The sequence below is a fragment of the Suncus etruscus genome, chromosome 7 (assembly GCF_024139225.1).
Source record: "Suncus etruscus isolate mSunEtr1 chromosome 7, mSunEtr1.pri.cur, whole genome shotgun sequence".
NCBI lineage: Eukaryota > Metazoa > Chordata > Mammalia > Eulipotyphla > Soricidae > Suncus > Suncus etruscus.
Genome location: NC_064854.1, coordinates 8,420,424 through 8,437,014, shown reverse-complemented (window position 1 = coordinate 8,437,014; position 16,591 = coordinate 8,420,424). Strand labels below are relative to the sequence as shown.

Below are 16,591 nucleotides of genomic sequence, written 5' to 3'. Positions count from 1 at the left end.
CCTTGCTCCATTTAGGATTTCTTGCTCCTTTATCAAAAACTAGATGATTATATGTCTGAAGAATATTCTCTGAGTACTCAAGCCTATTCCACTGATCTGAGGGTCTGTCTTTATTCCAATACCATGCTGTTTTTATAACTATTTTTTTGTAATACAGCTTAAAATTGGGGAAAGTAATGCCTCCCATATTTCTTTTTTCTTTTTTCTTTTTTTAAATATGGAACGCTTCACGAATTTGCGTGTCATTCTTGCGCAGGGGCCATGCTAATCTTCTCTGTATCGTTCCAATTTTAGTATATGTGCTGCCGAAGCAAGCACTGCCTCCCATATTTCTTTTCCCAAGGAGTTCTTTAGCTATTTGAGGGTGTTTATTGTTCCAAATGAATTTCAGAAGTGTTTGATCCACTTCTTTGAAGAATGTCATGGGTATCTTTAGAGGAATCGCATTAAATCTGTACAATGCTTTTGGAAGTATTGCCATTTTAATGATGTTGATCCTGCCAAACCATGAGCAGGGTATGTGTTTCCATTTCTGTGTGTCCTCTCTTATTTCTTGGAGCAGTGTTTTATAGTTTTCTTTGTATAGATTCTTCACATCTTTAGTCAGGTTGACTCCAAGATATCTGAGTTTGTGTGGCACTAATGTGAAAGGGATCGTTCTCTTAATGTCCATTTCTTCCCTATCATTATTGGTGTATAAAAAGGCCATTGATTTTTGTGTGTTAATTTTGTAGCCTGCCACTTTAATATATGAATCTATTATTTCTAGAAGCTTTTTGGTAGAATCTTTAGGGTTTTCTAAGTAGAGTATCATGTCATCTGCAAACAGCGAGAGCTTGACTTCTTCCTTTCCTATCTGGATTTCCTTGATCTCTTTTTCTTGCCTAATCGCTATAGAGAGTACTTCCAGTGCTATGTTGAATAGGAGTGATGAGAGAGGACAGCCTTGTCTTGTATTTATGAATTTAGAGGGAAGGCTTTTAGTTTTTCTCCACTGAGGATAATATTTGCCACTGGCTTGTGGTAGATGGCCTTAACTATATTGAGAAAGGTTCCTTTTATTTCTATCTTGCTGAGAGTTTTCATCAAGAATGGGTGTTGAACCTTATCAAGTGCTTTTTCTGTGTCTATTGTATGACCATGTGATTTTTATTTTTCTTGTCGTTGATGTTGTGTATTATGTTGATAGATTTACAGATGTTAAACCATCCTTGCATTCCTTTTTTCACAAATTTTCACAAATTTTTTGTTCTGAAGTATTTTTTGGTAATTTTATTGGTCATTTAGTTGTAACAAATAAGCAACTAAAAAAAAATTATTGCGTGCCTGCCAAGAGGACAGGCTTGTGGGGAGTGAGTGGGAAACAGGGACATGTTGGAAACAATTAATTACATGGAAGGCCAGAAATAACTGTACTATGAACAACTTTGCAAACCACTGTGTTTAAATAAATTCATTAAAAAGAGCCCCTATGGGCTGGAGAAATAGCATGGAGGTAGGGCATTTGCCTTGCATGCAGGACGGTGTTTCGAATCCTGGCATCCCATAGGGTCCCACGAGCCTGCCAGGAGCGATTTCTGAGCGCATAGCCAGGAGTAACCCCTGAGCACTGCCGGGTGTGATCAAACAAAAAAAAAAATTGGGACAGGGTCATGGATGCCCGGCGTCCAATCATCACACACACTAGAAAAAAATGAAGGTTATTGTCCACCATGGAAAATCCATGGTGGGAAATCGCCTTCTCCTTGCCATCAATCACTGTCCTCTGAGGCTCTTCAAGCTGCCAGTTGACCATCTCAGATCAGTAATTAATTCCCCATCCATAACTCGGGGCTCTCAGACTGCAATGGGGCAAAGGGCCAACAGAGAAGCCTACTAGGACGTGAAAAATGAAAGCATCTCCTCCTCTCATTTCCTTTCTGCTCCTGCTAGATCAGCATTGTCTCCATCCCTAAAGAGAATGGAGAACCAACATGGCAGTGATCCAGGCTGCCTTGAACATTCCGGGTTAGGGAAGAAAGGAGGATGGACACCCAACTCAGTGTTGAACCCTTAGACTCACAACTTGGTGCCAAGTCCACAATTCAGTTTGTGAATCTCTCTGTCCCACTCGCTCTTTCCCACTCTGGCAAAACTCCTTCTTAATTAAGAGAAACACACATGCAAAAATTAAGAGACACCCGGCACAATTTAAATACACACTTAAGCCAGCTCTTGGTCCAATATATCCACACATTGCCAATACCATTGTGCTATCGTTCAGCCCTGATTTTGTTGTTTATTTCTCTTGTTTTTGTGGGGTGGCAAGTGTAGTGACATGTAGCAAGTCAGCCCCTGAAGAGGTTGACTGATGGTGGGATGGAGGATGAGGCCTTTTTCTTCCAGCTCAGAGCACGCGTCTGCCACCCTGTCTAGCCCACGGTTCTGAGGTGAAATGGCGGGTAAACAGCTCGCAGACAGTCAAGCTGGTGGAAATATTCGCTTTATTCGGAGGACAAAACTGAAGTCCAAAGACTCAGCTTCCGTTCCAGCCAAAAAGCCCCGGCCTTCCACAGACCCTTGTTTTTATACCCCAGAGTCAGGTACCACCCAATGGTGGGATCAGATACCAACCAATGGTGGAAGCAGAATCAGGTCCTACCCTAGGGTGGGGGCAGAATGCCAGGTCACACCCTAGGGTAGGGCACAATCACCAATCAGTTTAGGGTGAGTAACATAGTAATCCCCCCAAATATTTACATATACAACAGTGACACACAAGAGTTATCTATACCTGGCTCTGCTCATCCAAGTGCTATTTTTTTCCTAGTATAATCTAGTTGGGTAGAAAGTGTATGTACAGAAAATGGCTATGCCTAAACTCGTCTGCCTTGCAAATACTGCTGTTCAACCTCTAGTGCCACCTGGACCACTCATGATGCCAACAAGCAATTTCTAGCCATTCTACAGCCCACAGCCAGGTATTTGCAAACACTGCACGTGCACCTCTGTCCTCTCCGTAATGACCCCAGACCAGAGAAAGGCCAAGAGGTGGCCAAGTCAGGAGTCCCCAAATCACATCAATTCAATTCCCTAGGGGACAATTTCATAGATGAGAAAAATAATCTTGCAGGGTTTGTCTTCAGGGCAAAGGTTGAACTACTTTTCCAAATCATCCTGGTTAAGGGTGAGGGGGGGGCAGTGAGATTAAACCCAGGCCTCCAGCATGCTAAGCACATGCTCCCTCTCACTGAACTCTCTCTCTCTCTCTAGCACCCCCTTTATTCTTTTGTTTTGGGGCCACACCCAGCAGTGCTTAGGGGTTACTCCTGGCTCTGCACTCAGGAATGGAGGTGCTCAGGGGCCCATATGGGATATCTGGAATCAAACTTGGGTGGTTCAATTGTTTGTGCAAGGCAAACGCTCTGCTCCGGCCCCATCCTGTATAATTTCCAAGTGAAATAACTTTCTTAGTGGTTTGCCTCCTCAAAAATAAAGAAGCTACTGATGGGAATGTTGCACTGGTGAAGGGGGTGATCTTTATATGACTGTGATCACATGTCTGTGATCAAGGAGCTTAAATAAAGATATATAAAAAAAGCTATTGATGAGCTTTCAGCTGGAGATTATGTGTAATGAAGCCAGACTTTATTACAATGTCTGATTGCCACGAGCTTTCCCTAATTGGGGGGGGGGGGTCTGTCGCCATTGATTCAGAGAACTGACACGGAACTGCCTGTCTTAAACAATCCTTGGGACTTCAGGTGACACGTGGAATTGAGGAGGGAGAAGGAAGACGGTCGTTCCCTCTAGTGACCACGAGATGGCGCCTTCCTGCAGCCAAAAAAAAAAAAAAGGCATTTCTTTTTGCATAAAGTTGGTTCTGAAAACTTGGGGTTCCTTTTGGTAACTTAACTAGAATACCAGGGTTGCAATGATGTGACCCCCTGAGCTGCGTCCAGACAAACCTGCTTCCTTCTGAGTGAGGCCAGTGTGCACACTGGGCTTTGGTGGAGCAATGGGCCACCTTCACTTGGCCCTCCTGCCCTAACCACATCGCCTAGTGAGGGATTCAGGGGTGCAAGGATGTGGCAGAGCAGCGGATTGGGAGGATTCACAGATGAATCAGGACAGGGAAGAAGCCAACATAGAGACTCGAGTTCTCAAGCATCTGGTCTCTGCTCAGAAACAGCTCACTAGAAGGGGGCTGAGAGGACAAGGACAGACATATGGACAGACGGACTCGGGACTGCTGGAAATTTGGAAACTTTTTAATTCTTGCCAACTTCAGTAGAAGGAGAAAGAGTCTAAGTGTGTAGTTGGGGTTCTCAGCTCCCCAAAACTGAGGGTTGTTCCTATTTATCAGGTTTTTGCATTTCCTTTTCAGCCAATGTCTAGTCCTCTCTTTTGCCCAATTTTCTATGTGGAAATCCCTCCTTTTCTTCTTATTACAAAAAATATTCTCTGAAAAAGATAATTAACTTGGTCTGTGCAAATGTTTGCTTCTGGGCTTTCCCTTCATACTGTAAAGTGGGGATTATGGGTTATGGGGGTATTTTACACACTACAAAAACATCTTCTTGATAATATCTCTACTCAAAACTTGTAATTTTTCTTTGTGTGTGTGTGTGTGTGTGTGTGTGTGTGTGGTTTTTTCGGGTCACACCTGGCAGTGCTCACAGGTTACTCCTGGCTCCATGCTCAGAAATTGCTCCTGGCAGGCACGGGGGACCATATGGGATGCCGGGATTTGAACCGATGACCTTCTGCATGAAAGGCAAATGCCTTACCTCCATGCTATCTCTCCGACCCCAATTTTTCTATTTTTCTTCCATTCCCAGATATTTCTTCTAACTGTGCACCTAAACCCATTCACATGTGGAGCAAAACCCCAAATCCAATTCCTTCTGCAGAAGACTCTGAGCTTTATCTTTGCATCTCTAAAAAGACTGACCAGGAGAAGTTGCTCATTTGGGATGAGTGTTTCTTCCCCTCCTTCACCAGCCGTTTGCCAGAGCAGGGCTATCTCTGCCATGGCATGTCTGCAAAACTGGAAACACTCCTGCCAAATCGCAAAGAGTAAGGATCTTCACTCTAGGGATCCCTAAAGGGTACAGAGCACTGAGAAAGAACTTCTCCCTGAGGACCCCACAGGACACAAAGGGTTGAATAGGATTGTCACCCCAGGGTCCTATAGGGCACAGTGTATTTTCCTCCCAGGTGAAGGGGTGCCTTCTGCTCTCCCTAGACCCTCTTCTACTTCCAGCATCACTTCTCTGTCTGGATTATCAGTGCTTCATCATTCCTCTTGAATCTGGGCATACAGTTACAACCTGGAGGGGACCAAGGCTGGACAAACACACAGGTGCATGCAATAAACATCTGCAACAAACCATGAGGGGTACGCAGGTTCAGGGGCTCTCCCATCATACTTTGGGGGTTCCCTGATGAGAATTTTCTAGCCCGCAGGAATAGGGCCCAGACTGCAGAGGGACACGGGGTCCAGCCTTCAGGGAAGTCGTGGCCCAGTCTGGATGAGTCAAGGGGTCAAAGAAAAAAAAGAAAAAGGTGTGTGGCATTTTTTGGGGGGGCCACACCCGGTGGTGCTCAGGGGTTACTCCTGGCTGTCTGCTCAGAAATAGCTCCTGGCAGGCACGGGGGACCATATGGGACACCGGGATTTGAACCAACCACCTTTGGTCCTGGATCGGCTGCTTGCAAGGCAAACACCGCTGTGCTATCTCTCCGGGCCCGGCATTTTTTTTTTTTTTGCATAGACACAGCAAAATATGGGGAGAATAGAAAGAAAAACCTTTAGCCTAAAAAGAGGGAGGCCTTACCCATGAAGCATCCTGGCATAAGACCAATTACAGACTCCGGGCATACTAAGTTGTCTGACCCCAAAGTCTTTCTCTGTGATCCCAGTAAATCTCTTCACAATCATGGTTGTTGCTGTCAGGTTTCTATAGTTAGAGATCTTGGGTTTTGTATACATCCTATGTTGAAGTCAGGGTGACATGGAATGGGCTTTCAAGGGACAAGTGAAGAGTGCCCAGACTTGAACTCACCAGCAGCCCACGATACAAAATGCAGAACCCAGAGAAGTGCCTGCCCGAAGCAATCCATACAATCAGCATGTTTCTGTCAGCTGCTGCTTGGGGCATGGCTAAAAGCAAGACAGAGCCAGGGTCTTCCTGGCAAGCTTTCTCCTATTATTATGCCAGAGGTCCTGTCCTGCCTTGGGTCTACTGCCTGCCAGCTGATAAGTGCTGGATTGCAGAGAGGTTGGCATGCCCCACTTGGCATCAGGAGGAGCCCAGGAGTCAGTCCCAGGAGGCTGGGGGAGGCATGCTAGGAAAAGGCACTGAAAGACTCTCTACAGAGACAGCAGCAGCCCTCGAGGGACCAACTCAGTTGAGGCCAAGAACATCTGTTTGCCTTATGTTGTCTTTTGTTGACTTGAAGGGGGTATGTTCCATGGCACTCAGGGGTTGCTTTCAGTGGTGCTTGGGAAAACCAGATTCATGGGGATCAAACATAGATATCCTATGACAGCCCTGGGCTCACCAATTCTCTCAGCTCACCTTGTGTCTCCACCCAAGGGAGCTTCAACCCTCTTCCCCATCTGGACCCTCGGGTGCTGCTTCTCTGGATGCTGTTGGTTCTGCTTTGTACACAGGCCCGTGACAAGCAAGAGAGTACAAACCTAAAGCTGGAGGCCAGAGCAGCTGATCAGAGCACTGGAGAATCTGCCTCCAGAAGAATGAGCTATGGAGAGGGGACAAGTCCCAGGCTGGGGTTCTGAGAGCAGTAGAGTTACTGGTGGGAGCATGAGGAGTCACAGAATGGAGAGGTAGTAAATGGAGAGTGGGGTGAGAGAGAATTAGAGAAAATGTTAGGAAAGAAAGAGAGAAAGAGAGAGAGTTAAAGAAAGAGAGTTAGAGAGAAAGTGAGAGTTTGAGAGAGTTAGTGATATCAGAGATGAGGTTAGAGTGGTAGCACAGTGGTAGGACTTTTGCCTTGCACGCGGCTAACCCAGGACAGATGCAGGTTCAATCCCCAGCATTCCATATGGTCCCCCGAACCTACCAGGGGCTATTTCTGAGCACAGAGCCAGGAGTAACTTCAGAGGTGTGATCCAATCCCCCCTAAAACAATACCAGAGATGCTGCCCCTTGTGTGGTCTGCCCTGACTTTGTGGGCAAGTTCCCCAGGAAGGCAGATTGACTCAGGTATGCATGAAGGCAGCTTCTGCCTGAGACCCTCAAGCGTGATCTTAGCACTATGGAAACATTCCCACCACCTGGATTCAGGGCAGACTCAGTAGAAATATTTAAAACTTTCAACAAGAATCAGGCACTAAGAGAGTGAGGTAGCCCCATACCACCAGGGCACCCTCTGTCCCAAAGACTGAACTGCTGAAGATGGCTCCAAGGGCTGACAGAGCCCAAACTAGCCAGTGGGATCCCCAGTTTGAAGGAGACCCACATACTTGCTGGGTCTCCCCTAAGTGCCCAGCACTGCCAGGCACAGCCCCCAAGCACCACTGGGTGTGACACTCATCCAAAAAACATCTGCTGAAGGACTTAAGTGACAGTATAGCCAGAGGCCCAGGACTGGAGCTCCGAACAGCAAAATAAGAGGGTTTTTATAGGGGAGGGGCTCATAGGGACAAGGGGGCAGGCAATGTCCAATCATTCGCTTGTACTTTCTTCTTGTATTTTCTTCTCCTAATACGGCTCAGGGTTGCGGGGGGTGGGGGGGTGGAGTGGGGGGGTGGGGGTGAGGAGCTGTGAAGCAACTTTGTTATCGCATTCTTCTGACTTTGCTGATGTGGGTTGCTCAATCCTGCCAGATGTTTGTGGTCCCCTGATTGGGGTGGAAACACCTTGTGTCAGGAATATTCTGTTGACACATCATACATCTTATGATGGGGGGAAACCATCCTGTGTCAGGAACATTCTGTTGGTACATCATACATCTTATGATAGGGGAGTTTGGACAAATAGAACTTCAGCAAGAGTTCAGCAAAAGTTTAACAAGTTCTTGCTAAGAGGCCTTTTCCATAAACTATTTCTAAGCAAGCTTTTCCTAACTTTATACATACATACATACATGTATGTGTGTATTCCAAATTCTACTTCCACACTGGAATATTAAATTTGCAAATATTGTCCCCCACCTTCTTAATCTTTTTGTTTTTGTTTTGTTTTGGGGCCACACTGGTGGCACTCAGGGGTTACTCCTAACTCTGCTCTCAGAAATTATTCCTGGAAGGCTTTTTTGGATCATATAGGATGCCGGGAATCAAGCCCAGGTCCATTCCAGGTCACCCACGTGCAAAGCAAATGCCCTACCACTGTGCTTTTACTCCAGCCCCCTTCTTTTTATTTTTTTTCTTGGTTTTTGGGTCATGCCTGGCAGTGCTCAGGGGTTACTCCTGGCTCTACGCTCAGAAACCACTCCTGGCAGGCTCGGGGGACTATATGGAATGCCAGGATTGGAACCACCGTCCTTCTGCATGCAAGGCGTAAACGCCTTACCTCCATGCTATCTCCAGCCCCTCCAGTCCCCTTCTTAATCATCTTGATGGTATCCTTTGAAGCACAAATTCAAAGAAAAGGGGCCAAAAAGAGTGTAACAAATCAGATTGCAGGTTTTCTGTGTATGTCTAATTCCTACATGGCCCCAGCACTCCTTGGTCATTCTAGAAGGATCTCCTGGATTGGGGGTAAGGAAGGGATCAGCCAACGCAAAGCAGAGGCCCAGAGAGCTGTCCGATTGGCTTAGTGCTGAAACCAATGCTCAGGGGTTAGGGTAGCTGTTGAGAGCTGTCCATCCATGGCCACAGTGAAGGCCATAATGAGCAGATTGGTTGTACGAGCTGTCCATCGTCATGGTTCAGAAATCAATGGGGCTAAGATGGATGTCCATTTGAAGGTCTTTGCTGGAGAACCTCGAAGGAGTTTTGAAAGCAGAGAGAGCATTTACTGAGGAGGATCAGAGGAGAAGCAAACCAGGCAGAGAAAACAGTTGATGCAGAAATACAGAGGCAGAGCACAGAAGCATGCATTGTGATGAGCTGAAATCCAGATGAAAGTGGAAAAAGCTTGGGGTCGGAGCTAATGCAAGGCTTTTGCCTTGCATTTGCCAACCTAAGAGGACCCACTTCAATCCCCAACATCCCATATGGTCCTCCAAGCATGCCAGGAGCAATTTCTGAGTGCAGAGCCAGGAGTAACCCCTGAACTCATTGGGTGTGGCCCCCACAAAAATTATAAAAGGTTGGATGAAAGCAGCAGCAGCACAAACAGAAGAACTGAACAGGTGAAGGGACTTAAACATCTTCAAGACTTGCAAATGAAATGAATGTTAGGGAGGAGAGAAGGGATTGAAAGCCCCCTGAGACTTGGGCTTAGATAACCAGATGGTTGAAGACGGAATCTGTAAAGGTGAGCAAAGCAGAGGAAGGAGAATTTTAGACTAGAATAGAAATAAGACAGAGGGAGAGAAAGAGGCAAGATAGTAAAATAGAGAGGTCAACTTTGTAAGTTTACTCCCTTGTTTTCCTATTTTGCTCTGTTTTTCACCATATTGGATCTCTCCCACTGCCTGGATATTAAAAAATGCCTTCACTTGTGACCATTAAATTAATTTTTATTGTTGGGGGAGTGTGGGATTAAGGGGATTGATTCGTTTCTACCTCACTCAGTATTGCCTTGTTACTCATTGGTGGAAATCAGCTTTGAATGTAGCACCTTTAATTGGTGTTGAGACCAGCTGGTCCCACCTTCGAGGTATGACGATTTTCCCCAGATTAAATACTTGGATGTAGAGGAAGTAGGTCCCTTACATTTCTGGGTCTCCTTGGAGTGGCGTCTTTCTAGAAGCTAAGGGTAAACGTGGGAGAACTCCTGAAAATCCTTTTCTCTCTCCATGTGTGTGTGTGTGTGTGTGTGTGTGTGTGTGTGTGTGTGTGTGTGTATTATTTTCCAGACCGCCATCCAATTCCAAACCCATGTCTCTCCAGAGTTCTGGTGTTTGAACCTGAAGACTTAATTCAATAGGGGAGAAGTTAATGTTGCAGAAATTGGGCTCAGATGTCCTGGCATTAAAGTTAATTTCCCATTCCCATAAATTGAGTTCAGCTCTGCCTAGAGAATTAATACCTAATTCTAGTCTCTCTTCTCAAATTATATCAAATTCAGGGACAGAGGTCAAGCAAAATGCCTTCCACATATGAGGCTCTGGGGCCTGATCCACAGCATTGGAAAAATAAAAAGTAAAAATCTCAAGTTGACAGTAGTATAACATTAAAAATCTTTGGGGGCTGAAGTGGTGGCACAGGGCATAAGGCGTCTGCCTTGCATGCGCTAGCCTAGGATGGACCGCGGTTCCATCCCTGGTGTCCCATATGGTCCCCCAAGCCAGGAGCGATTTCTGAGCACATAACCAGGAGTAACCCCTGAGCGTCACTGGGTGTGGCCCCCCCAAAAAAATTTTTGGCTTAGTTTTACAGGGTTAAATCTAAGGAATGATCCTGAATGGGGATGAAGTTCCTTTTGAGTGGGACTCCTCAGGCAGTGCTCAGGAAGTCTAGGGCCCCCTCCCAGCAATTCTCAGCCAACTAGGCCAATGGTTCAATATAAAGATCCAGAAATATGGTGCTGCATAGGCTCCACACTGAATGGGGTTCACCTAGGCCACCCCAGTGGTACTCAGAGGCCTTCATGGCAGTACCAGGTTATGTGAAGAAGATTGAATGGTGCCAGGGATCAAACCAGGGTTGGCCATATGCAAGACAAGCACCTTAATCCCTCTGGTCTTTCCCCAGTCTAAAGTCTCTCTTTAAGGTGATAAAAAAATGTTCTGAGATTAGTTGTCAGTGATGGCTGTCCACTTTTCTGAATATCCAATCACCAGTAAATTGGAAACACTAAACAATGAGTTCAATACTCTCTCACTGTGTCATTATATCAAGGGATGTAGAGCTCAACAAGCTGACTAAACACAAACTCCTAAGTGCATTTAATCACGAGCATCATTTTGTCCCCCAGTACCTCTGGGAGCAATTCCAAAGCACAGAGTCTGGAATAGCTCCCCAACACTGCCACCAAAAAAAACAAACTCAAGCAGAACTTAGAACTATACTTGACTACAAGCTAAGTAGCAATAATTCAATAAATTAAAACATTTCCATCATCTATCTCTCCAGCACCGATGGCTTGGTTTCAATGATTTACAAAATTCTCTCCTAAGCTTAGAGCCAAAAATCAAAGCCAACTCTATCTCTATTTCTCTCATCCAACTGCCAGTCAGTGTCTCACTGAGCCCTTTTAACCTCGGTAATTAAAAAAAGGGAAATTGGTAACCATGCCCACAAATGCAGTTGCCATGTTTGAACCAGGCCAGCATCATAGACTCATTCTTTTCTCAAATGAGATGTAAAACAAAGGGGCCCGGGCGGTGGCGCTAGAGGTAAGGTGCCTGCCTTGCCTGCGCTAGCCTTGGACGGACCGCGGTTCGATCCCCTGGCGTCCCATATGGTCCCCCAAGCCAGGAGCGACTTCTGAGCGCATAGCCAGGAGTAACCCCTGAACGTCACTGGGTGTGGCCCAAAAACAAAAAAAAAAAAAAAAGAGAGAGAGATGTAAAACAAGCCATGAAAGATCATGGGTACACCTGACATAGCAGAAAGCTAGCCATCTCGAGCGAAGAGGGTGAGACAAGCCCCCATCCTGCCAAAGCCACGCTTGCTGACTCCATCACCCAGAATCACCATTTTCCTGATGGCCCTGCCTCATCACTGGCTTTCTACAATTCCTTGCAGGGACACCTATCACATTTCAGGCATGCTAATTTGGGGTTGTATTTGGGGTTGTATCTTGGAGCAAGTGCAGGCATCCTTCCCCCATATCTTTCTTTTCTTTCTTCCAAGAGGCTTGGCAGCTAAGTAAATTCCCTTAAAAGCATAATATCAGTAGTTGTTCTCTGAATTTCTGGAAAACCTTGTTTGTTTGATGCTGTAATCCCTAAAAGAACACCCCAATTTAACAGAATAAAAAAACTAGCAACAAGATCTACTAAACTTTCTGCCACTGTATTAATGACTTTATAGAAGATAAAATAATGTTTAAAAATGTGTTTGCTACTTTTTTTCTATTTTTTATCTTTTTGTTATTTTTGGTCACACCTGACAGTGCTCAGAGGTTACTTCTGGCTCTGCACTCATAATCACTTCTGGCAGGCTCTGGGGACCATATGGGATGCTGGGAGTCTGTCCAAGGTTGGCCACATGCAAGACAAATGTCCTACTGCTGTGCTTAATTTTTTCTTTTTCTTTCTTGCTTGTTTTTTTTTCTTTTCTTCAGTTCTATTTTTTCTTTCTATTTTTCAATAACTTTGCTTTCATTTATCTAGAAATATGTATTCTGATCAAATATGTCAACTATGTATTCTCTTTAACTGAAAAGAAAAAAAGAAAAAGAAGGGGAAATTTCAGTTTGGGAGTGATGTACAGTGGATAGGGCTCTTGATTTACATGAATCCAATATGGGTTTAATTCCCAGCAACACACATGATTTTCTAAGCCTGCAAGGAATGATCTCTGAGCTCAAGGCCTGGAGAAAGCCTGACTGCTGGATGTGGCCCCCAAACCCACATATACACACACACACACACACACACACACACACACACACACACACACAAAGGAGCAGGGGCTGGTGCAATAGCACAGTGGGGAGGACATTTGCCTTGCATTTGGCCAACCCAGATTTAGTCATTGGCATCTCATATGGTCCCTTGAGTCTGAGTAATTTCTTTTTTTGTTTTGTTTTGTTTTGTTTTTCTGTTTGTTTTGGTTTTTGGGTCACACTCGGCAGTGCTCAGGGGTTACTCCTGGCTCTATGCTCAGAAATTACTCCTGGCAGGCTCAGGGGACCATATAGGATGCCGGGATTTGAACCACCGACCTTCTGCATGAGAGGCAAACACCTTACCTCTATGCTATCTCTCCAGCCCCAGCCTGAGTAATTTCTAAGTGCAGAACCTGGAGTAACACTAATTGTCACCGGGTGCGACCAAAACAAATAAAAGAAAAAAAAATAAATAAAAGAAAGTATCTCTGAGCACCACGACAGGGCCTGTCTTCAAGTCTGACGTCAGAGAAGAGCAAACAAACTCCATAGTGCCCCATTATGCAAAACCACACAACCACATCCCTTTTTCAGTCTCATAAAAGACTCTATGGTGAATAACACGAAGAAAAATCCCCCCACCATCCCCTTCTCCTACACCGCCCCCGCCCCTAGAATCCGTTTCCATGCCCACCTCCTAGTGGCTTTCTCTGCTTTTTCCCTGAGTTCAGAAATAAGTGGTCACCTCTGTCATTGTGTTGGATGCTGGGAACCAAGAGGCTTTTTCACAGAGTCTTGAAAGACTCAGTGCAGAAACACAGCCTGAAAACCTTGAAAATGTGAAGTACAGCGGTTGGGGTGGGAGAAAAAGGGGAGCCAGGCTCCTTCCCCTCCCTCCCTCAGCTTAGATCTCAAGGATTCAGAATAACCTTTACTGGCCTCAGCTGATATGCTTCGATCTTCACCAACGAAGCTATTCAAGCTGGCAGCTGACTCCTGCAGAGGGTAAGAAGGTCAGGATTCTATAGTTCCTGAAGCAGATTCTACACTTCAAGGGGAGCAGAACTCCACACACCAATAAACCACAATGTCCCCACCACCTCAAATGAAAGCCACACAGAGAAGCGGCATTGTTGCAAGTCAGCCCCTGATTGCTGACAACCAAAAACTACAACCAGGTTCTAGACCCGTTTCAGAACACTGTTTGCATGCATACTGGGGTTTCTGGGGTTCCAGTGGAACTTTGAACTATCTGGTTTGACCTGGATTTATTTGTTTGTTTATGAGTCACACCCAGTGGCACTAAGGGATTACTCCTGGTTCTGTGCTCAGGAATCAATCCTGGCAGACTCCAAGGACGATATGGGATGTCAGGGATCAAACCTGGGTCAGCCTCATCATGCAAGGCAAACACCCTCCTCGCTGTGCTATTACTCTGACCCTGACTATTTATTTTAATTTGCTGGGGGTTTTTTTTTGTTTTTTTTTTTTTGTTTTGTTTTGTTTTGGTTTTTGGTTTTTGGGCCACACCCGGCGGTGCTCAGGGGTTACTCCTGGCTGTCTGCTCCTGGCAGGCACGGGGGACCATATGGGACACCGGAATTCAAACCAACCACCTTTGGTCCTGGATCGGCTGCTTGCAAGGCAAGCACCGCTGTGCTATCTCTCCGGGCCCAATTTGCTGTTTTTAACTCTTGGTTCACACTTTCAAATCAGGAGGGTTCCCAGTCTTTGAAGGCAGACCACCAGCACTGACCACAGCAATGACTATGAGTAAACTCTGCTCATCAAAGACCCTGTTAGTGCCCTGGACCCCCTCTTGAGCTCGGCAGCTGCTTTTGCTAGTCTGGGCTGACTTTGATAGGTTTGTGAGCAGCATCTGGATCAAACAGGGACCTCCTGTTGGCCTGGACTGGGTTTATGAGCTCTGCTCCACTTGGTACCCTCTCTGGTCTGCTAAGGACAAATTCTGGGGTTGGGGGAGTGAAACAAGGGTCCTGGCTGCAACACCATTGCTTCTGCAGCGGCTACCAGAGGAAGCAACTCACAGGGCAGCTTGGGTCCCAGGGGCAGAGAAACCCTCCAACTGGGATGGCAAAGGCTGACTCTGCAGCTGGCTAACATACAATTTATTCTAAGACATCCTTATGGGGACCACCTTGGCCACCCACAGCCATGGCGGCTGCCCCTGAGAACACACACAGCCTCATAAGCACAGGCCTTTTCTCGCTGACTCAGTCATTGGACCCTTGCCCAGCCCTCTGCTCATGGTTGGGTTTGCCACTCCAGAGCCCAGAGTGACCTTCAGGGACAAAAGCTAAGACCGTGGGACAATCCTATCTTGTAGTCCACCCAGGTTCAATGCCCAGCATCTCATATGGTCCCCTAAGGACCTCCAGGAGTAATTCCTGAGTGCTGACCTAGGAGTAAGCTACAAGGTGTGTCCCAAAATTAAATTAAAAGACCTGTCATTCCTTCTGCCCCCCCAAGACAACCCCAGCCCCAACCACAAACACAAACACTATGGATTATTTCTCACAGTTCAGAAAACATCTTTCTGTTTATTCTTGTTTCTTCTCCCTCACAAAATAATCCCTCTTCCTCTGGGTGTGTTGGGTTACACCTTATTTTACCCAAAACAAAGATCATCCCTGGTTCCTTTGATTCTATTTGTTTACAACTTATATTTACCCCAACACAGAGATTGTCTTCATCATAAACCTGGGTGGGACTGGCTCAGGATAGACTGAACTATCTGCCTTTACTCTGTCCTTACTGCCCCACCAAGGGTGGTCTCTGGACTCCATAAAAACGGCAGTTCTGGCAGGCAGCAGGCTCTCTATACTAGGTAGAAGACTGCCAGACTACATGTGTTTCACCCTCAGCCTGGTTTGGATTATTTTATGTGCAACCCTGATTCAGATTAGTTTACCTGGGGTTGGAGTTAAGGTATATGGGGATGATTTTGCATGGGTGGACTAGAGGGGAGGAGAGGTGAAAAGGAAGGAGGCCAATGATTCTTGAGTGATTAGAAAAACATAAAGGACCCATCTGGGTCCCCCACAGCAGTGCCAACCCTGTCTCAGTCTAAAACACCTTTGCTCGGCAGCAAAGCTGGATCTGATGTGTGCAGGCCGCTAGCCAAATACAGTGTGTTAGGTCTCATGTACATTCTAGATAAAGGTAAACCCAGCAGTGGAACCCACATGGAAAGCAAAAAAACAAAATCCACAAAAGCAACTACCACTCCAAAATTCCAAAAGGTGAAGAATTATTCGTTTTGTTTTGTTTTCTTTGGGGTGTTTTCTTCTGTGGTGCTCAGGGGTTACTCCTGGCTTTTCACTCAGAAATAGCTCCTGGCAGGAATGGGGGACCATATGGGATGCTGGGATTTGAACCACCATCCATCCTGGGTCGGCTGTGTGCAAGGCAAATGCCCTACCACTGGACTATCTCTCAGGCCCTAATTCCTCTATTGTAAATGAAAGCCAGGATTCCCCATAAACGGGAACTTTGCCTCAAATGCAGAAGAAACAAGGTGGTAAAAGTCCCAGACAAACCTGTCCAGGGAGCTGTCTTCAGCTGTTTTTGCAAAGCCAAAGGCCCCAACCTCAGAATAGCTGGACCTGGCCATTGGACGGTCACAGCCTTGGGAGAGTCTGCAGCGCCACCTGCAGGACCAGGTCACCTAGAACAGTGCTCGCAGGGACTTTGGGAGAAACAATGAGAGTGAAAGGCTGGAGTTCCCCTTCAGAAGGAGGCAACACTGTTAGCCCAGGAGTTCGGTCCCCAGTATTGGCTTCTGAGACCAGGTGAGCCATGCCACCTTCAGAATCAGACTTCCAAGTGTGCCAAAAACTACATTTCCTGCAGCCCTCTCAGAAGCCTGCAGCATGTAGGAGCCGGGAACCCCAGACCACTCTTCATAAAACCTCCTGTGTTTTGGGGTTTTGTTTGTTTATTTTTTGGGCCAC

At 46.1% G+C, this 16,591-nt stretch overlaps 1 non-coding gene across 1 annotated transcript; it reads right to left on the bottom strand.

Moving 5' to 3' along the window:
• Window positions 1–211: 211 nt before the first annotated feature.
• Window positions 212–318, bottom strand: LOC126015080 (U6 spliceosomal RNA). The gene has a single exon (XR_007497979.1). It is a non-coding gene; the product is annotated as a U6 spliceosomal RNA (small nuclear RNA).
• Window positions 319–16,591: the final 16,273 nt, after the last annotated feature.